The 22,114-nt window shown below is 41.5% G+C and overlaps 1 pseudogene; it reads right to left on the reverse strand.

Moving 5' to 3' along the window:
- Positions 1-8,893: 8,893 nt before the first annotated feature.
- Positions 8,894-21,437, reverse strand: LOC104847092 (retinol dehydrogenase 16-like; annotated as a pseudogene).
- Between the last annotated feature and the right edge of the window lie 677 nt (positions 21,438-22,114).

Raw genomic sequence — 22,114 nt, forward strand, 5'->3', positions numbered from 1 at the left:
TTGAGGAATTGGACTGAGCGGCAGGGGGAGGGAGAGACTGTTCAGAAGCAGTGAGGAGTCGCCAGACCTGAGCCAGTGGGAACTGGCACCCTGCAGGCTGGGATCAGCTGGTGCCAGCAGCAAAGCAAACAGTGTTGTTCCGAACACGTTTTTCATATCAGGAGAGACCAAGCACTGGAAAGGCTACTTACGCCTCCAGAATCAGTGAAAAGCAGCACTCAGTCGGCAAAAGATAAGAAGTGTCTAATCTACCGCGCGGGTCAAAAAATACCAGGTCAAGAAGGAGAGGGTGAATGTTGACATGTCATGGGGTTGGCAATCAATATCACAAAACAAATGTGTATTAATTGTTTAATGAGAAATTAATTTGCTCTGTAAACCTTCATCTAAAGAACAACTAAAAAAAAAAAAAAACACAAACGGTAGCATTTAGAAAAAAAAAAGTCGCCAAGACATATTATAATCAAACTTGCCAAAACCAAAGATAAAGAGAAAATTTTAAGAGTAGCTAGGGATAAACAAAAAGTCACCTACAAAGGAGAGTCAATAAGACTAAGCTCGGACAACTCAGCAGAAACCATGCAGACAAGAAGGCAATGGGATAACATATATAAGCCTTTAAGAAAAAAAATTGCCAACCAACAATTATATATACAGCAAAACTGTCTCTCAAATATGATGGCAAAATTAAGACATTTCCAGATAAACAGAAGTTTACGGAATTTGCAAAAACCAAACCAAAATTAAAAGAAATACTAAAGGGATTCTTCCAGTTAAAAGATCAATAACACCAAACAGCAATCCAATACTACAACATAGGACAGAGCAACCAGATATCAACTCAGACAGAGAAATCACAAAAATAAACCAAAGCTAAAACACAGGAAACAGAGATGTCATTATGTAAAAGATGACAACATTAAAACAAAAGAGAGGGACTAAAAAATGTAGTTATAGATCTTTCATATGGAGAGAAAGTCAAGGCAATATAAAGAAATAAAAGATTGGTTTAAATTTAGGAAAAAAAAGATATTTACTACCATTTTAGTGGATTTTCAGAAGGAAGCATGCATAAATTATGTTCTAAATCTGCAATTATTTAATGCTTTTCTTAACCCCCAATCTCAAAGGTTACGATGTATGCATGTACAGATTCTGGGAACCTGTTTTTGAAAGTGTTTATGACACTTGCCCTGAACATGCTGGGAAGCAGGAAGAAGCGACTTATCACACAGTCTAGAACCTGCAACTCAAAATATGTTCCTTAGACCAGCATTACTGGCATCACCTAGGAACTTATTAAAAATTCAGAATCTCACACCCCATGCCAGACTTACTGAATCAGAATTCACATTTTAACATCATCCCCCGGTAATTCACACCCAAATGAAATACTGAGAAGCACTGGTCCAAATGATAGCTTCTGAAGGAGAGGCAGTTTTGACCTGAATATTCCATTCAACAGTATTAATTATGTTTGGAAATCAACCGGCCATTTCTTCCAACTTAAATTCATACAGCTGTTCTTAGGGATATGACCTACAGGGAAACAATGGTTAGTCACACAAGTTGAATGGTGGTAATACCAGAACAGGTCCTGGAGCTTCAAGCTGTGAACATAATTACTGTTCAGTGACTCAAAAAAATGCCAGATATATACACAATTTACTTTAGTGGAAAAAGTATAAGCAGTGATGTATATCAAGTCATCCTATTGGAAAACAAATTTTTTTTTTTAAAGAATTTGTTCTTATTTTAAGAGCTTGGTAAATAAGTGACTATTGCTATGACATTAACAGAGATTCAAAAACCGAAACCAAACCCACTGCTGTCAAGTCGATTAAGGCAGTTAATTCACCCTTACCTTTACCAACCTTTTGCTTTCTAAGAATTAGAGAGAAGCACCTGCTGCCTTGAAAATAAGGCCATCTATCCCCTCTGTTCCAGGTGTTCTCCAGATAAAAGATAATAAACTCCAGATTGGGGTTTGGTCATTCAGGGCAAGGGGTGAAAGGGAGTATATCCTGGGAAATTTCCTAGAACTGGAAGGATTCAGGGACCAGCTTTATGTCATTTAAGATTGACAATTGATTGTACTGGCTTTAAATGAATAAGCCTAGCTCCAGTGGGCCAAAGTATAGTAAGATCAGTCAATGATCTGGGACAACAGAGCCTGTCATGTTCCTAAAACAAGTTGACTCCACAGGGGCAGAACTCATAAGAGAGTCAACTGGCTCAACTGAGTTACTGCAAACCATGGCTGCAATCGAGTGGAGTTAAACATTTGTCTAGAGTCAGCCTGGAAAACCCAAGCAGGGAGAGTATATGAACAAGAGTGTCATTTATATCATCAATAGGAACATCATCAGTACCCAATCCTGCAGGATCAACTGGACAAGTCCTGGGCTGGGCCCAGCAAGATAATCTGCTACTTGAGTGGGCAGAAGTTACATAAACAGCAAAAGAACCATGTCATTTGTAGAAGAATGCTAAGGCTAGATGCCAAGTGTTGAGTCCGAATTGTGATACAAGAATGCAACTGAGTAGATGAAGCAAAGATTAGCAGAAGGCAGAATTCAAGAATGTCAGAAGTGTTGGATCAAGTGAGAGGGGCAGGCCAAGGAGAATGGAATAGAGCAAAGATCAAGAATGATCTCCTTTAATTCCTATATACCATGGAGTAGTTGCTTCAAAGAGCTACAGGGGTCAGATGGTTAGCTGGTGGGGATTTCAAACGACAAATTCTAGTGGAGGAGGGAATGCTTTCTTAGGTAGGGTCTCTAAATTGAATAAACAGGAAGTTTGGTAGACAAAGCATTATATGAGTGGAATAATAACCGTGAACTAGACCTTGAAGCTTAATGAAGCTATTTTTTTTATAGATACAAGCTTATTCAAATTGGAATCCTTTCCTTTCTTTGAGAAATGGACAATAAGTTGGGTCCTCAGTGTAATGATGCATGGGATGGGGTTTATTTTTTGACCAACTATACATCCATCTCCTAGAGATGGATACTGTGATTATCACCTATATATGGATACAGTGAGTGTTAGGACTTTGTGTCTTCTCGTAATGAGGAGAAAATGAGAATGACTTCAACTACACAAAAGAGAGTTGCATCTTGTCCTCAAAGGCATAAATTGTTTTGTTCTTGTATAGAACTTCAATATATGTAGAAAGATTTTAATGGATGGTGAGTAGCCAAAGGGATTGACTGTGCTGGATATAAAGCCATATTCTCTAAACTTGAAATCCAGCTTTCTTTGCTCTTTTTTATGCTGCCACACATGGGACTCTAAAAACCACATTTCTCCTTTGCCAACCCTCCCTGTTAGAATCTTCTAAAAAAAGTCTCTATAAGCTCAAACAGCCTTACTCTACAACTTGAGTAACTACAAAGAGGAGAGCAAACTAAGCCTAAACCTACCAGAAGAAAGGAGATAACAAAGATCAGAGTAGAAATAAATGAAATTGAAAACAGAAAAACAATAGAAAGAATCAACAAAACCAGAAATTGGTTCTTTGAAAAGATCAATAAAATTGACAAACCTTTAGCTAGACTGACAAAGAAAAAAAAAGAGAAAGGTTGCAAATAACCAAAATAAGAAATAAAAGAGGAGGTATTACAAATGACCCAATAGAAATAAAAAGAATAATGACAGAATATTATAAACAACTGTATGGCTAAAAACTGGATGACCTAGATGAAATGGAAAAATTCTTAGAAGCACACAACCAAACTGACTCAAGAGAAAATAGAAAATCTCAACAGATCCATAAAAAGTGAAGAGATTGAATCATCCATCAAAAACCTCCCAACAACAAGGAAACATCCAGGACCAGATGGCTTCGCCGGGGAATTCTACCAAACATTTAGAGAAGAATTCACACCAATTCTGTTTAAACTCTTCCAAAAGATAGAGAAGGAAGGAATACTCCCTAATTCATTCTATGAAGCCAACAGAACCCTGATACCAAAACAAGACAAAGACACCACAAGAAAACTACAGGACAATATCCCTTATGAATATAGATGCAAAAATCTTCAAAAAAATACTAGCAAACAGAATCTAACAACATATTAAAAGACTCATACGCCATAACCAACTGGGATTTATTCCAGGAATGCAAGGATTGTTCAACATTAGAAGATCAATCAACATAATACACCACATCAACAGGATAAAGGAAAAGAACTGCATGATCACCTCTATGGATGCAGAGAAAGCATTTGATAAAATACAACACCGTTTCTTGATGAAAACCCTCAAGAAGATTGGAATAGAAGGGAAGTTCCTCAATATGATTCAGGACATATATGAAAATCCAACAGCCAACATTATACTTAATGGAGACAGATTTAAAGTGTTCCCCTTGAAATCGGGAACAAGACAAGAGTGCCCTCTCTAACCACTTCTATTCAATATTATATTGGAAGTTCTAGCCAGAACATAAGACAAGAAAAAGAAATAAAAGGTATCCTGACTGGAAAAGAGGAATTAAAATTATCTTTACTTGCAGATGACATGATCCTATATATACAGAAAATCCCAGAGAATCCACAAGAAAGCTTCTAGAGGTAATAGAGGAATTTAGCAAAGTTGCAGGTACAAGATCAACAAATAAAATCAGTTGAGTTTCTACGCAGCAGCAATGAGAAATCTGAAAGGGAAATTACGGAAATAAATCCATGTACAATAGCATCTAAGAAAATAAAATACCTAGGAATAAATTTAACCAGAGATGTGAAAAACTTATGCAATGAATGTTATAAAAGACTGCTGAAAGAAATTAAAGAAGACTTAAATGAATGGAAAGATGTTCTGCGTTCATGGATTGGAAGACTTAATATTGTTAAGAGGTCAATACTACCTAAAGCAATCTATAGGTTCAATGCATCACGATCAAACTTTTAACAGCCTTTTTTACAGAAATATAAAAACCAATCCTCAACTTTATATGGAATGGCAAGAGGCCACAAATAGAAAAAGCAATGTTGGAAGAGAAGAACAAAGTAGGAGGGCTCATACTTCGTGATTTAAAAATTTGTTATACAGCTACAGTAACCAAAACACCCTGGTACTGGTATAAAAATAGATGCACGGACCAATGGAATAGAATTGAGAGTCCAGAAATTCACACATCTAGTGTCAACTGATTTTTGACAAGGGTACTAAGGGTTTTGGTTGGAGAAAGAAGAGCCTCTCCAATAAATGGTATTGGAAAAATTGGATTTCCAGATGCAGAAAAATGAAACAGGGTCCATGCTTCACACCATACACAAAAACACATTCAAAATGGATTAAAGATCTAAATGTAAAAACTAAAACCATGAAGTTCTTAGAAGAAAATGCAGGGTCAATGCTGTCGGGTCTAGATTTTTACGATGGATTATCTAATATAATAACAGAAGGACAAAGAGCAAAAGACAAAATAAATAAATGGGACCTCACAAAAATTTAAAACTTTTGTTCACTAAAAGACTTTACCAAAAAAGTGAGAAGACAAGCTGCTGGCTGGGATAATGTATCTTCAGAAACCGTATGTCACAGATTCAATTGTATCCCCCCAAAATATCTGTCAACTTGGCTAGGTCATGATTCCCAGTATTGTATGATTATCTACCATTTTGTCATCTGATGTGATTTCCCTATGTGTTATAAATCCTACCTCTGTGATATGGAAGAGATGGGATTAGTGGCAGTTATGTAAACTCAATCTACAAAATTAATCTATAATTTAAGCCAATCTCTTTTGAGATATAAAAGAGAGGAGCAAGCAGAGAGACATGGGGACCTCACACCACCAAGAAAGCAGCACCGGGAGCACAGCGCATCCTTTGGACCCAGGGTCCCTGTGCCTGAGAAGCTTCTCAACCAGGGGAAGATTGATGACAAGGATCTTCCTCCAGAGCTGACAGAGAGAGAAAGCCTTCCCCTGGAGCTGATGCCTTGAATTTGGACTTGTAGTCTACTAGACTGTGAGAGAATAAATTTCTCGTTGTTAAAGCCTTACACTTGTGATATTTCTGTTATAGCAGTGCTAGATGACAAGACACCATATACATAAAACTTTGACAACTTAACAACAAAAAGACAAATAACCCAATCATAAAGTGGGCCAAGGACTTGAATAGATATGTCACCCAAAGAAGATATTCAAATGGCCACTGTCTTAGGCTGGCTTCTTTAGAGGAGCAAAAGCAGTGAAGCATGTATGTATGTATATATAGAGAGAGAAAGAGAGAGAAAGAAATTTATATCAAGGAAATGGCTCACATGGTTGCAGAGGTTGGGAAGTCCCAAGTCCGGGAGTCAGGTATCAGGCTGGAGGCTTCTCATATCTCACGTAGCTGCAGGGGCAGACATACCTAATATTGGCAGGTCAGACCGCAGGTCAGATGGCAGGCTGTTTGTTCATGGGCTGTGGGGGCTGATGAATTCAAGATTGGCAAGTAAGATGGCAGACTGCTGACTCAAGTTCCAAGAACCAGAGTTCAGATGACAAGCTGAATGTAGGATCCAAAGCAGAGCAAAAGCCAGCGAGCTTTGCCAGAAAGTCCATATATATCGGATGCAGGCCATACTCTCAAGGAAACACCCTTTCAACTGATTGGCTGCTCATAGAGGATCTCATCATGGAGGAGATTACATTGTATCAGATCATATCTCACCATGGAGGTGGTTATGTAATTACGTAACTGCCAAACTACATCTTAACTGCTAAATCACCGAGAATCACAGCTGAGTCAAGGTGACACACAACCTTAACCATCACAGCCACAGCGACCCTATAGGACAGAGTAGAACTGCCCGATAGAGTTTCCAAGGAGCCCCTGGTAGATTTGAACTGCCAAGCTTTTGGTTAGCAGCCGTACCTTTTAACCACTAAGCCACCAGGGTTTCCTCATTAACCATCAGATAGATGCAAATTAAAACTATAATGAGATGCCATTTCACTCCCACTAGGATGGCTAAGACAAAATAATAATAACATATATTGGCAGGGACGTGGAAAAATTGGAACATTTATCCATTGCTGGAAAACAGTCGTTGTGGAAAACAGTGTGGCAGTTCCGCAAAAATCTAAAAATAGAGCTACCATATGACCCAGCAATTCCACTCAGAGGTATATGCCCAAACCAAATTTGTTGCCGTCAAGTCCATTCCAATTCACAGTGACCCTATGGGACACAGTAGAACTGCCCCATAGGGTTTCTAAGGAGCAGCTGGTATATTCTAACTGCTGACGTTTTGGTTAGCAGGCAAACACCTAACAACTGCACCACCAGGGCTCCAGGTATATACCCAGAAGACTTGAAAGCAGAGACTCAAGCAGATGCTTGTACATCAGTGTTCATTGCAGCACTATTCACAATAGCCAGAAGATGGAAACAACTAACCTAAATGCCCCTTAATGGGTGAATAGGTAAACAAAATGTGGTACATACACACAATGGAATACTACTCAGCCAGTAAGAGAAACAAAGTCTACTACTCAGCCAGTAAGAGAAACAAAGTCTTGACACATGCTACTATAGGGATGGAGCTTGAAGACATTATGCTGAGTGAAATAAGTCAATCACAAAAAGACAAATATTGTATGACCTCACTTATATAAAAAGATAAGAACAGGCAAATGTACAGGGACCAAAGTTTATTAGTGGTTATCAGGGGCAGGAGGGAGGGGGAAAAGGGGCTTATTGCTTTTGGAGTACTGAGTTTTGATTATAATGATGGAAAAAATCTCATTGATTAAGGGCATGATCACACAGTCAATTAATGTAATTGATATCAATAAATTACACACTTGTAAAGAGTTGAATTGGCAAAAGCTGTGTGAGCGATATATGTACAACAATGACAAAAAAAGAAAGACTATGAAAGAACGAACTCTAGGCGCTGAAGAAGATGTCCAACTAGCAATTCAAAGAGACAAAACCGGCAAGCAGGTTCCTTACCAGATCTGAAGACACTTCAGGCAGAAGGTGACATTACGGCTGCTTCTCTTTGCTACCCAGTCTTATACCACTTCAGCTGATTTACCCTCTGCCACAACTATGCTTATTGACTTTCAGTGCCCTGAATGCCTGAGCCCTTCCCTATCTCTTTCTCTTGCTTCCACACAGATGTCTTTCCCTCTTTACCTATCTGCTCAGGTTACAGCTCAATTCTTTTGTGAAGACTTCCTTGTCCCCTGCTCCAAGGGAAGGTAAGTCAGGCCCTCATTGATGCCTTGGAGAACCTGGTTTATACTTACCTGTACTTATTCAACTTATGTTTTCTGTATTTATTCTATAGCCATTATAGATTTTCCCCCCACAAAACTGGGTTCAGATTCTGGCTTGACTTCACACTTGATCATGCAGAATCTCATCTAACTCACAGGGTTTCTGTGAGGAGTAAGCATAGTGCTTGGCACAGAACTTTTCCTTTAATAAACCTTTTAATGTTCACTCTTCACTTGTAAGAAACATCGGTCAGGTTTAGTGACTTAAGACGTCTTCTCCATATTCTTTAATAATAGACCCCTATCACTCTTATAGGAGCCCTAGTGGCGTAGTGGTTAATAACTCGGGCTGCTAAACAAATGGTCAGCAGTTTGAACCCACCAGTTGCTCCTTGGAAACCCTATGGGGCAGTTCTACTCTGTCCTATAGGATCTCTATGAGTCGAGATCAACTCGACGACGAGTTTGGTTTTTTTTTTAATCATTCTCATTTGGGATATGCTTATATATATATATACACTATAAAACAAAAAAAAAAGTCAGAATTGACTCAATGGCAACAGGTTTGTTTTTATCACTCTCATATGGGATATGCTTTATACATATATATATATATATATATCCCACACACACACAAAAAAAAAACCAAACCCATTGCACTGAGCCAATTCTGACTCATAGCAGCCCTATAGGGGATATATATCTTACAGTAACATTTGATAGGGATGATGATAAAAACAAATATAAGTTCTAAAATCTTCCGATTCCCTAATGGATTATCTTATATATTTGCAAGATAAGGACACTCCAATTGCAAATCCTCTTAGTTAAGATGGCACCATTAAGGCTGGAACCCAGGCCCATCATTCAGAAACACATCTAGCCATGGTAAAGTCCTCCTCAGTAGGAAAATGCTTTCCTCAGGCTGTCAGAAAAAGCTTCTATACCATACTTAGAAATGCAGTAGCCACCACCAAACATGGATATTCTCCCAGCTGGACTAGAAACATTGTGTACTCTTCCACTGGCCTTTGTGATCAGGAGAGGTAAGCTCAGTGTCACCTCAATGAGCCCAACCAAGTCTGCATTCAGGATCATTAAGAAATCATCTTTGGTCAGCCAATCATTGGGGACACAAGGCACACAGATGGTAACATCGTTCGCCAAACCCCAGAGGCCTGGTAGAAACAAAGAATATTAATTAGAAATGGGAAGATAATTTTATAATCATTTCAGTGTGGAAACTGCATTTTAGTGAGTGAGATAAATAATAATCAATAAACCTAATAAATAGGTAAATTATACAGTAAGTTAGAAGGTGACATACAGCAATAGAAAAAAAATGTAGGGTGAGCAGGGTTGGGGTGTTGGACACCATGTTGAGTGAGGGTCAGGGTAAGCTTTATGGAGAAGTTGAGAATCAAGCAAAGGCTAAGAAGGAGGAGTTGGTCAAAGGAATATCTGGAGAGGATAGTTCTAAGTGAAAAAAAATTCCTGTAGGCTATACCCTAAGGCAGAAACATGCCTATCGTGCTAGGGGAGCAGCAAGAAAGACAGTACATCTCAGGTAGAATGCTTGAGTTAGGGACTAGTAGGAGAATTGGTCAGGGAGTGGATGAGTACCAGATCACACAACACCTTATAGGCCATTTTACTGAGTTTAGTTTTATTTCAGGTGAAATGGTAAACCATTGAAGGTTTTAGGTAGTGTAGTTTTTTTTTTTTAGTGACATAATCTGACTTATTTTATAAAAGGTGCTCTCTGTGTGTTATGTTGAGAATAGGCTGAAGGTAGACAAGGGTAGAAGCAAGAGCCCCTGCAGCAGAGGTGGTAAGAAGTACTCAATTCTGTATAAATGGTAAAAGTAGTCAGTACGGTTTCTTGGTGTATTGAACAAGGTGAGGGAGAGAAAAGGGGTAGTTAAGAATGACTTCGTTGAAATGAATAACAGAATGGCGGTACCATTAACTGAGATGGGAACGGTTTGGAGACAGGCAAAGATCACGTGTTCAATGCCATAAGGCTAAATTTGAGACAACTCCCAGATATTCAAGTGCAAATGTTGAGGAGGATATTCGAAATTTCAACCTGGAGTTTAGGAGAGAGGGATGGGCTAGAGATACAAGCGACAATACACATGATGTCCATGAGTTGAGCTCTGGAGCCACCCCCAACTCATGGTGACCCCATGATACTAACTGCTGCCCAGTCCTGTGCCATCCCCACAAGCAGTTGCAGATCAGACCTACATTGCCCACTTTCATTTTTTAGAACTTTGAGGGGAGTACATAGGACAAGAAGGTAGCATCCGGTATAATTTATGCCCTGAATCAATAGTCCAACTGAAGCCATTCCCCTTACAGAAATGTTTATTCTCAAAAAGAAAAGAGCAAGATCTGGAGTTGTGGCTGTGCCAGCCAAAACCCATACAGGAGATGTTCACTGGCTCTTAAATGCCTATCTTAGTCATCTAGTGCTGTTATAACAGGGATACCACAAGTGAATGGCTTTAACGAAGAGAAATTTGTTCTCTCACATTTTAGGAAGCTAAAAGTTCAAATTCAGGGTGCCAGCTCTAGGGGAAGGCTTTCCCACTCTGTCAGTTTTGGGGGGAGGGCCTTGTCATCAATCTTCCCCTGATCTAGGAGTATCTCAGGGTAAAGACCCTGGGTCCAAAAGACGTAGTCTGTTCCTGGTGTTGCATTCTTGGTGGTGTGAAGTCCCCATGTCTCTCTGCTCACTTCTCTCTTTTATATCTCAAAAGAGATTGACTTAATACACAACCTAATCTTGTAAATTTAGTCCTGCCTCATTAACATAACTGCCTCTAAACCTGCCTCATTAACATCATAGAGATAGGATTTACAACATATAGGAAAATCACATCAGGTGACAAAATGGTGGACAATCACACAATACTGGGAATCATGGCCTAGCTAAATTGACACGCATTTTGGGGGGACACAGTTCAATCCATAACATTCCACACTTTGGCCAAAAAAAATTCATGTCTTTGCCACACATAAAATACGTTTACCCCATCGTATCTTAGCAAATGTCTTAAGTCAACACCAAGTTCAAAATCCAAAAATTCCTCTTCATCTGTGAAATCAAGAATATAAGTTATCTGCTTCTAAAGTACAATGATAGAACAGGCACAAGCTAGACATTTCCATTACAAATGGGAGAAATTGGAGGGAAGGAAGGGATAACAGACACCAAGCAATTCAGCAGAACACATTAAATTAGTTCTCAAGGCTTGAAAATAATTCTCTGTTCTCTCAGACCATTTAGGCAATGGCACTGCCCTCCAGACTCTGGGTGTTGGCCACAGTCTCTGGATACCGCCTGGAGGTCCCTCAGCCCTGAGCTTCAGCTCCACTTTCTAATCCCACTGGACTAGCATCATTGATCCCTCAAATTTGGACGGCCACCTTCTCCTAGTCCATCTGAGTGATAACTCCACCCTTTGAGACCCCAGAGGTCATTGCCCTACCCTTCAAGACTGAGGCAGCTCTGTTTCCTGTGTTCCTTATCTCTTTAGCTTCTGTTTCCTGGTTCCTTGGCCTCTCAGCCCTTTGGGCCTCACTGCCTGTGTCTTCCCTGCTGGGGCAAGTGTTCCATAGCTCTTTAGCTCCACCAATAAGTGCCTGAAGGCACCACACTTTGCCAGTCAGCTTCAACGAGAAGGCACTTAGCTCTCTTGCTGCATGGATCAGAAAGCCTAGCTCCACTGATAACTGCTCAGAGACACCCCATTCCACCAGGAAGCCTCTAGCACAAAAGGCTCTCAGCTCTCTTGCTTTATGAGTCAGCTCGAGTGCTGTCTCACACTGGTCTCCTTGTTCTGCTGCTGCTTCTGTGCTGTCTCCAGTATAAAAAAAAAAAAAAAAAGTATAATAGCTCTCCTCATTTCCTTCTCAGTCCTCACCAGAATTGTCTTTGATATCCATAATTCCACCAACAGTCTGTTCAAGGCAATCCAGGCTTTTACTATTAGGCACTTTAAAACTCTTCCAGCCTCTATCCATTCACAGTTTCAAAACAGCTTTCACATTTTGGGTATCTGCCAGAGAAGCACCCTACTCCTGGTACCAAATTCTGTCTTAGGCTGGGTTGTCTAGAGAGGCAAAATCAGTAAAGTGTATAAATATATGTAGATAAAGAGACATTTATATCCAGGCAATGGCTCATGGAATTGTAGAAGCTGGAAAATTCCAAGTCCATGGTCAGGATAGAGGCCTCTCCTGATTTGTGTAACCACAGAGGCTGGTGAACCCAAAATCTACAGGTCAGACAGCAGGGCTCTTGCTCACAGGCTGTGAAGATTGATGAGTCCCAAGATTGGCAGACAAGATGGCAGGTAAGCTGCTACCTCAAAGTTCCAGGACCTGGAGGTCAGACAGACAGGAGCCAACTGCAGGATCCAGAGCAAGCAAAAGCCTGCGTGTGAGCCTTGCCATAAAGTCCACTTATATTCGAAGCGGGCCACACCCCCAAGGAAACTGCCTTTCAACCGATTGGCTACTCACAGCAGATTCTATCATGGAGGTGATCACATATCAAATCTCATCATGGACGTAATCACATCATCATACAACTGCCAAACTACAATATAACTGCCAAACCACTGAGAATCATGGCCTAGCCAAGTTTACACACATTTTGGGGGGACACAATTCAATCCATAAAAGTGCTCAATGTCATGCCAGTATGTGTATGTGTGTGTATATATATATATATATATGTGTGTGTGTGTGTGTGTGTGTGTCTTTTAACTTGATGCTGTAGGAAGTAAAAGCAAAGACAAAAAAGCCTGCTGCCATTTTGTTGATTCTGACACATGGCACCTCCACGTGTTACAGAGTAGAACTGCTTCGTGGGGTTTTCTTGGCTGTAGTATTAATGGAAACAGTTCAAGAGTCCTTTCTTCTGAAGCACAGGAATAAATGGTATGGGGGCGGGAGGGGGGAATAAAGTGCTAATTATTAGAACCGAAATTACAAACAAAAGGAGTTACAAAAGAATGTGTACCCATAGTTGTCACGGAAGGCTTCGTGGAAGGGTTGGCTTTTAAAGGAAAGGCTCAGATTCAGAGAGGAGAAAGGACAGAAATGGTGATCATGGGAAACAGCTGACATCAGCCAACTTCAAACACATCAGGATTTAGCTCCTGGAGTGTAAGATTTCTTTCTGAAACGATGGAGAGGTGGAGGCTCTTCAATCTTTTCTTAAAACGTGTATTTGTATCAATAAGATCCAAGCCATTTTTTCATTTTAGTTCCTTTCTTACAGGAGAGGGAAGGAAAAATGAAATCATGTGGTCCAACATCGACATTTTGCAGGAAGCACAGTGCCTGGGGCCTAAAGGATTTTCAGGTATCTACAGAAATGCTTGAGGCATGAAAAAGCCTGTATTCACCACAGAGTATGAAAACAAAGTGGCAAAATAAAACAGTTGTTGAAATAAGATTATAAAATATATGTCAACTTCATTCATTGTTCATTTTTCTGTGACCAACTTGGGGGTTAAAATTTTTCATGTCAAAACGAATTCCTGAATATTCGTAATGACTCCTGCGGTGTCATAGCCAATCACAAATTAAAATGAATTATGGGTAGCTCTGAAAGTTGGTTTAATTTTTAACTTTATATTTAACTAAAACTTTATTTTATTTTTTTTTAATCTGACAGGTGGTACTAGGCCTCCACACTAAGCCTGCAGGGTAGTTCAGGCCTCAGTAATTTCTAAAGTAACTATGAAACGCAAAACAAAAATTTTAACCAGTTTTCTTGTCATGAACTTAAATTAGAAAATGGTGCTGCTCTCAGCAACTGGAAAAAAAGCACTGTTTGCAAAAGCCCTGAAAGGAAGACATTTAACTTTCTCAAAACAAAAAGAAAAAATGCCTTCTACAAAAATTATGATGAAGTGTTGTCCTCCTCCAGTAGCGCAGGGACTGGAGACATCGGAAAAGGGAGGATTACAGAGTTGGGCAGAGAAAATTAATTCTCCATTTCCTTTTCAGAACTGGGAGTGGGAGGGATATTCTAGGAAGGAAAATGCAAGATAACTAGAAAGTGAATTACAAAGAAAGTAGCAGTTCCTTCAGTGGATGGCGCAGCACACAGGGTTGGGTAGGCGGCAGGCCTTTCCTTGTGTCCTGCTCTGGCCTTTACTGTAGCCTCTCTCTTGGCTATTTCCTCTCCTTACTTCTGAGCTCTTGCCCAGAGTGCATTCAGGCCTCAGCCAGATTGGTGCAAGTAAGCAAGAGAATAAACACCTACAATTACTAGTCTACAGGGTACTCAACTGCAGCTGACCCTGATGGGTGCCCCCCACCCCGTTATAGTCTCCAAATGGTCTGCTCTGGAGCTTCTTCTAGAAAACTTGGAAATCTGTCTGCTCCCTTGCTAGGATTCAGGGAGTCCTCTCTGCTACTTCCCTGGCTTCCTCAGAAACTCTTGACCAGGACCTATAAGAGGAAACAACACCCAGAAAAACACCGCTCAGGTCTTTGTGATCAGAGTTTGGGTATAACTTGATCTCACTTGTGTTTCTAAAAGGTGCTTGATCATAAACTTCACCTGTGGGTACTTAACTGCACAATAAAGATATTCCTAGGCCCCTCCCTAGATGCAGTTGATCTTTCTGGTTGCCATCATTTGGCAAGTTTGGGAAAGACAGGTTTATACTGGTCCCAGGAAAAGACATATATAAAATGAAACGTAGTCAATGTAATGACATCCTGTATTAATGGAACCAGCTTTTTTTCACTCTGAATTTTCAGAGGCCACTGCACCTGGAGAATTAGAGGTGTTCTACACCATAGTCATCTGTTTCCATTCTCTTTGCCTTCTTAGCCTTCATTCTATCTTTCACCCAGGTACATACACTTTACCTGTTAAACCTATTTCCCTACTGTCACTATACCTACTTCTACCTTTCACCCAGGTACAAACATATCCCACAAAACCTAAATTTTTCAGGACAGTCCCAATTATAAACATTTATTCACTTACCCCATGAATACTACTGGATTTGTCAGTTCTCATGTAATGAAAACACCACCCCAATATATTCAACAATCTGACCCCTAAGACTTTGCACCTGGCAAATTCTCTGGACATTCTAAAACACTGAAGGCAAGACAGCAATCTGAAGGACAGGATCCCTTGGCCATATCTCTGTCCCCTACGAGCTCCTTCACTTTCTAGGTGGCTACAGCGATGCTCTTTGTCTGGGTGACAGACAGGATCACAGTCTCCAGCCTGTCTCATGTCTGGCCCCTCAGGTGCTCAGCCCCATGCATGCTCCGTCAGACACGCAGCCAGCACCCTCAAGCTCTGCAGGTCCAGCTGCCTGGCCAGCAGTCTCCCGAAGCCCGAGTCACAGCCCGTGATAAAGACATACTTCTCTCGGCTCACCACCTGCCTCTCCTGGTACCAGTGCAACAGGTAGCACAGGCCCATGAGGCCCACCAGGTAGAGCCGCATGAGAAAAAAGAAAAAGTCTTCTAGATTCACACAGCTAGAGGTTAAATTGTTTTGACTGTAATCAGCTCCTTCTTTAATATACCCATTTTAGTTACCATGACTCCTGTGAAATATTAACTTTCAATAATAATGACCTTATGTATATCAGTTGACTGAGCAATTCTCAGAATTTGTACAATAAAAGATGGAACATCTCTCTGATCTTATTAACATAAATAGTTTCACCTCTCCCTAGGTGATGCAAAAGTTAATGCACTCAGCTGCTAACGGAAAGACTGGAGGTTCAAGTCCACCCAGAGGCCTCTCAGAAGAAAGGTTTGGCAATCTACTTCCGAAAAATCAGCCATTGAAAACCCTATGGAGCACAATTCTATTCTGATACACGTGGGGTTGCCATGAGTTAGAATCAACTCGATGGCAACTAGTTTTACCTGTCCCAAAAAGAACTTAGTCAAAACCCAGTTTGTTAAACCCTCGTTCAGAATCCAGGAGTTGGGTGGGATTTTCATACTACACAGTACCAGCAGGTCTGACCTTACTCATAAACTTGCAAAACCTAACATCTGCAGGGATATTGGTATATAGAGAAAGAAGTTTGGCATTCCAACCAACCAAGCAGTGAGTGTGGTGGTGGACAGCAGTCAGGGCATGCACGGGTCAAATTCTTCTCTCCTTGAGTTAAAAGCTTGTTTATACCTTGGCAATCTGTGGGAAAACATTGCGAGAAAATGTATTAGCACACGACTATGGAAGCAAGCAATAGAGAACACCATGAAACAGTAATTTTTTTTCTCTTAACATTGGGAGGGTCATGATTTTCCCTCAGGCACCAGTCCTGATTGCTGGTGGTAGCCACTGAGGATTGTGTGAGAGGGAGCACCATGCAGAACTGAGCACGGGCTCTTGTGCAAGATGACTGGTTTGTAATCCTGCCTTTTCCAGTGCCTGTTTGGATGAGTTCTCAATCTCTCTCACCTCAGTATCCTCATCTATAAAAAGGTCATAATAATAATCCATCTCTCATTGGGATATTGTACAAATAAACTGAATGCTTCATACAGAGCTAATCAGATTCAAGGGAAAAGAAGGTCTGCCATGAGCAAGGGAGCAAGGAGGAGCAGGAAGCGAGCCTGGATCCTGCCTGACACACAGTAGATGCTCAAGAAGGTTTTGTTAAACTAATGAATGTGCCTTCTCTGCTCTGACAGTATTGAGGACAAATTTACAGCCTTCAAATTCTTTGTCTCCATAGCTCTTCTTCACCTCTGGGAACATTTGTATATTCAGGGCAAAGGATGGGAGTTTTGGTGTTTTCTTGCTCTGTGGTAGCAACATGAACACCCAAAGGACAAGCTCCCTTCTGAAACACAAGACAGGAAACTATTAAGCAAGGAAACAGTGTGTGTCTGTATGAAAATCCTATCCCATCCTATCAAAGGCAAAGCAGCATTAAGTCAGGGAAGAATGAAAGTATAAACCCCACGGCAGCTGGAGAAGAGGTCCAAGGTCAGCACAAATGAGCAAGTTATTATTTTGAGTCATATGAAATTAAGGAGTCCCTGGGTGGCACAATGAAGCCTTAGTGGTGCAGTGGTTAAGGACTCTGCTGCTAACCAAAAGGCCAGCAGTTCAAATCCACCAGCTGCTCCTTGGGAAACCTACAGGGCAGCTCTACTCTGTCCTATAGGGTTGCTCTGAGTCGGAATCAACTTGACAGCAACTAACAACGTGTGACGTTGCCATTTTGGTAAGTCACAAACAGTTGCATACGGACAATTTCATACGATTCAAACCAAGAGACTCAGTTCCTTGAGTACATCTCAAGATGCTTCAGGCAGAGGGAGGCATTACTGCTGCCTCTCTTTCCAGTCCAGCTTCATGTCCCTCTCACTGATCCAGCTACTTGGAAGCCATGCTGAGCAACACTTAGTTCCCTGGAAACTTGAGTCCTTTCATACCCATCTGTGCCTTTGCACAGGCTGTTCTCTCTGCCCAGATCTCCCTTCCCCTCCTTACTTGCCTTCCTTGACCCTGTGCCTCAAAGTAGAACTAGTCACCCCTTATTTATGTTTCTCTTGCACTTAGTAAACTCCTCATGGATTCAGTGGATATTTGTTACACAGCCGAGAGCCAGGGCTTTGCAAGGTTCTCAACAGTCCCCGTCTATATAGAGATCACTGCAATGACTCCTATAGCACTTTTTCTCCTGGTCTGGTCTCCTGGCCTGCCTGTCCACTTCCCAGGCCGTGAGGTAACATGCTTTCACCTCAATCCCCAAAAGGCATACTGGTTTAGACTAAAGTTGCCTCATAACCTGCCTAGAAAAACAATCAGTTGGGAGTAACCCTAACTACACAACCAGAGAAATGTTTGTAAAATTTTTCACAATGAAGTTTTGGGAATAATGTTCCTGAAGTTGCATGTTCAAGTGCCTCAGATCTTAACTTTTCCTGCTGTCTAATACCTGACAGATGGTGATTATACTGCACATCCATGTGTATCAGAGTTCTGCTGTGTTAACAACAACAAAAAAAAGAAAACAGTTGCCATCAAGTCAACTCCAACTCTTGGTCATCCCATGTGTGTCAGAGTAGAACTGCATCCCATAGGGCTTTCAATGGCTACAATTGTTTGGAAGTGGGTATCCAGGCCTTTCTTCCAAAATGCCTCTGTGCAGACTCGATTAGCAGTAAGCAAGTGCTTTAAGTGTTTTTTTATTATTATTATTGTACTTTAGATGAAGGTTTACAGAGCGAACTAGCTTCTCATTAAACAGTACCCATATTGTTTTATGACATTAGTTAACCACACCACGACATGTCAACACTCTCCGCTCTCAACCTTAGGTTTCCTATTACCAGCTTTCCTGTCCCCTCCTGCCTTCTAGTCCTTGCCCCAGGGCTGGTGTGCCCCCCTAGCCTCATTTTGTTTTATGGGCCTGTCTAATCTTTGGCTACGTGGGGAACCTCAGGAGTGACTTCATTACTGAGCTGAAAGGGTAGCCAGAGGCCCTACTCTCAGGGTTTCTCCAGTCTCTGTCAGGCCAGCAAGTCTGGTCTTTCCTTTTTTGAGTTAGAATTTTGTTCTACATTTTTCTGTAGCTCTTTTCAGGACCATCTATTGTGATCCCTGTTGGAGCAGTCAGTGGTGGTAGCCAGGCACCGTCTAGTTGTACCGGACTCAGTCTGGTGGAGGTCATGGTAGATGTGGTCCATTAGTCCTTTGGACTAATCTTTCCCTTGTATCTTTAGTTTTCTTCATACTTCCTTGCTTCTGAAGGGGTGAGACCAGTGGAGTATCGGCTGCTCACAGGCTTTTAAGACCCCAGACACTATTCACCAAAATAGAACGTAGAATATTTTCTTTGTAAATTGTGTTATACCAGTTGAGCTAGATGTTCCCTGAGACTACCGTTCCCACAGCCCTCAGCTCAGCAGTTTGGTCCCTTAGGGAATTTGGAAGTATCTATGGAGCTTCCATGACCTTGCCCTGTACAAGTTATGCTGGCTTCCCCAGTATTGTGTACTGTCTTATCCTTCACCAAAGTTACCACTTATCTATTGTCTATTTAGTGTTTTTCCATCCCCACCTCTCCCCACCCTCGTAACCATCAAAGATTGTTTCTTTTTGTGTGTAAACTTTTATATGAGTTTTATAGTAGTGGTCTCATACAATATTTGTCCTTTTGTGATTGGCTTATTTCACTCAGCATAATGCTCTCCAGATTCACCCATGTTGTGAGATGCTTCACAGATTCATCATTGTTCTTTATCGTTGTATAATACTCCATTGTGTGTATGTACCACAGTTTGTTTACCCATTCATCTGCTGATGGGCATCTAGGTAGTTTCCATCTTTTTGCTATTGTGAACAATGCTGCAATGAACATGGGTGTGCATATGTCTATTAGTGTGACAGCTCTTGTTTCTCTAGGATATATTTCTAGGAATGGGATTGCAGGATCATGTGGTATTTCTATTTCTAGCTTTCTAAGGAAGCGTCATACCGTCTTCCAAAATGGTTGTATCATTTTGCATTCCCACCAGCAATGCATAAGAGTTCTGATCTCCCCACAACCTCTCCGACATTTTTAATTTCTTTTTTGGATTCGTGCCAGTAATGCTGGGGTGAAATGGTATCTCACCTTTGTTTTTTATTTGCATTTCTCTAACGACTAGTGATCGAAGCGCGTTAACTGTTAATTCCACCCAAGGAATTCTAGCTTTAACTAGGGTGATCATATAATGTATTGTACAAACTACTCTTCTGTGTCCTTCTCTGGCCCATTAGGTGAAGCCTCTCCCTGGAGATTTCTGTCCTCACCCTTCAGAGCATTTACCTAGGGTGCCAGCCAGCACTGAGGCCTGTGCCAGGTTGGTGCAAGGCTAAAGAAGACTAAAGACCTACAGTGACAAATCCAGGGGATGGATGTATAAAAATCCCATCTTGGAGCTCAACTGCAGCTGGACCTGGTAGTGGCTCCCTACTTTACACCTCCAAATGGCCTGCTTTAGAGTTTCTTCCAGGAAACCACAACTTTGGCTTCTCCCTAGATAGGCTCAAAAGTGTCAGAGGGCTAGTTGCCTGGCTCACCTCACAGTGTTTCCATGGCTGCTGGGCTGCAAACCATTCGCAGAAATACACTGCTTATGCCCCAGGGATGACTTGCTCTCATCTCACTGGTGTTTCCCAAATATGCCTGATCACAAGACTCACCTGGGTCACTGGTTGAACAGTAACATTTCCCAGGCCCCTAAGTTCTTATGATCATGAAAGTTTGGGAAGGACTAGTTTAGACTGCCCTCAAGAAGTGCATATAAAATGAGATGTGGGCAGCATAGTTGCATCCTATTTTAGAGGATGTATTAGTAAACAAGATTCTTCCTGAAAGGAGTAAGAAAAGGTGCTTCTGAACTTATCTTTTTGGCTAAGTCAGCATATCTGTACCCTGGATTTTCCCTGGGCAAGGTCCCTGCAGAGTTTGATTTCTGCACCATTTCTCTTCCTCACTGCCTTTGCCTACCAGTCCTTTATTCCACCTTGCAGCCAGTTACATACACATGAATTACATACAACCGGGATTTTTTTACAGCAGGCTAGACCTCTGTGTCCTCCTAAATACCTTTGTATTTGTCAGTCCTGGTGCAATGAAAACACTTCCCCCAATACATGCTCCACTTCAATTCTTAAACTTTGCACGTGGCACATTTTCTGGTAATTCTAAGACATTGAGGAAAAGCAGCCTATCTGAAGAACAGACCCCCACCCATAACCATTCCTCTGCCCCCACACACTCCTTTACCCGCTGGGTGGCTGCAGCAGTGCTCTGTGTCACACTCACACGTATCCAGGGTCACTGTCTCCTGTCTGACATCTGGCTCCTCAGCTGCTCCACCCCTTGCTCTGTCAGACACGCAGCCAGCACCCTCAAGCCTCATAGGTCCAGCTGCCTGGGCAGCAGGTTACTGAAGCCTGAGTCACAGCCCGTGATAAAGACATACTTGTCTCGGAGGTGGCTCACCACCTGCCTCTCCCAGTACCAGTGCAGAAGGTAGTAAAGGCCCATGAAGCCCACCAGATGATCGAGAGCCGATGGATGGGAAAAAAAAAGTAATTGCATATGTATGTGCCATACACTGAAAACACACACACGCTTTGCACCTCCTTCCATTGAGAAATTTCACACACAGCAGTTTGGATTCCACCATTTCATCTTCAGTCTAAACCTTAGTTCTCCCCCCCGCCCCCCCGCCACAGTCCATCTTGGGAAAAGCAGTTTTCCACTGAACAAGAGCTCCAGTCATCAGAAACTCTTTTCAACTAACTCTGTTGACACTAGGCCCAAGGCTGCTCCATAATGGCTGGTGTCTGGTGGACATTTGGAAAATGAATCACAACCATGTGATCGAGGGGTTCATGGCTGGCAGAGGAGACAGATGGGTCAGTGGTTAATCACTATGCAGGAAGCCCTCACTATATGGATCCTCTTAGGCCCTTGGGCTTGGAAAACCAGACCTGTGGCTCAGAAGGAAACTGTACTGTGTGGCATCTATCTCACTGTGGGCAGGGTCTGTGACTTTTCTCTATTCCCTAGAAGCTGGCCCAAGGTCGGGCATATAGGTGTACAACAAATACTTGTTGAAGAAATACAGAATGTATGGTCTCTAGAGGATCAGTAAAGAAGTTACTTAATCTCCCTTGGTACAGTGAGTCAAGGAAGGACTCAAAAAGGAGTTGAGCTGGAAACTAAAAAGTAGATAGATAAGGAGAGGATGGGTATTCTGGGCAGAGAGAACAGCCTGCAGAAAGACACAGTGGGTTTAAAAGGACTCAAGTGTCCAGGGAACCGAGAGCCACTCAGCATGGCTGCAGCGAAGAATTGGTCT

This window comes from Loxodonta africana, chromosome 4 (genome assembly GCF_030014295.1).
Source record: "Loxodonta africana isolate mLoxAfr1 chromosome 4, mLoxAfr1.hap2, whole genome shotgun sequence".
In the NCBI taxonomy this organism is placed as follows: domain Eukaryota; kingdom Metazoa; phylum Chordata; class Mammalia; order Proboscidea; family Elephantidae; genus Loxodonta; species Loxodonta africana.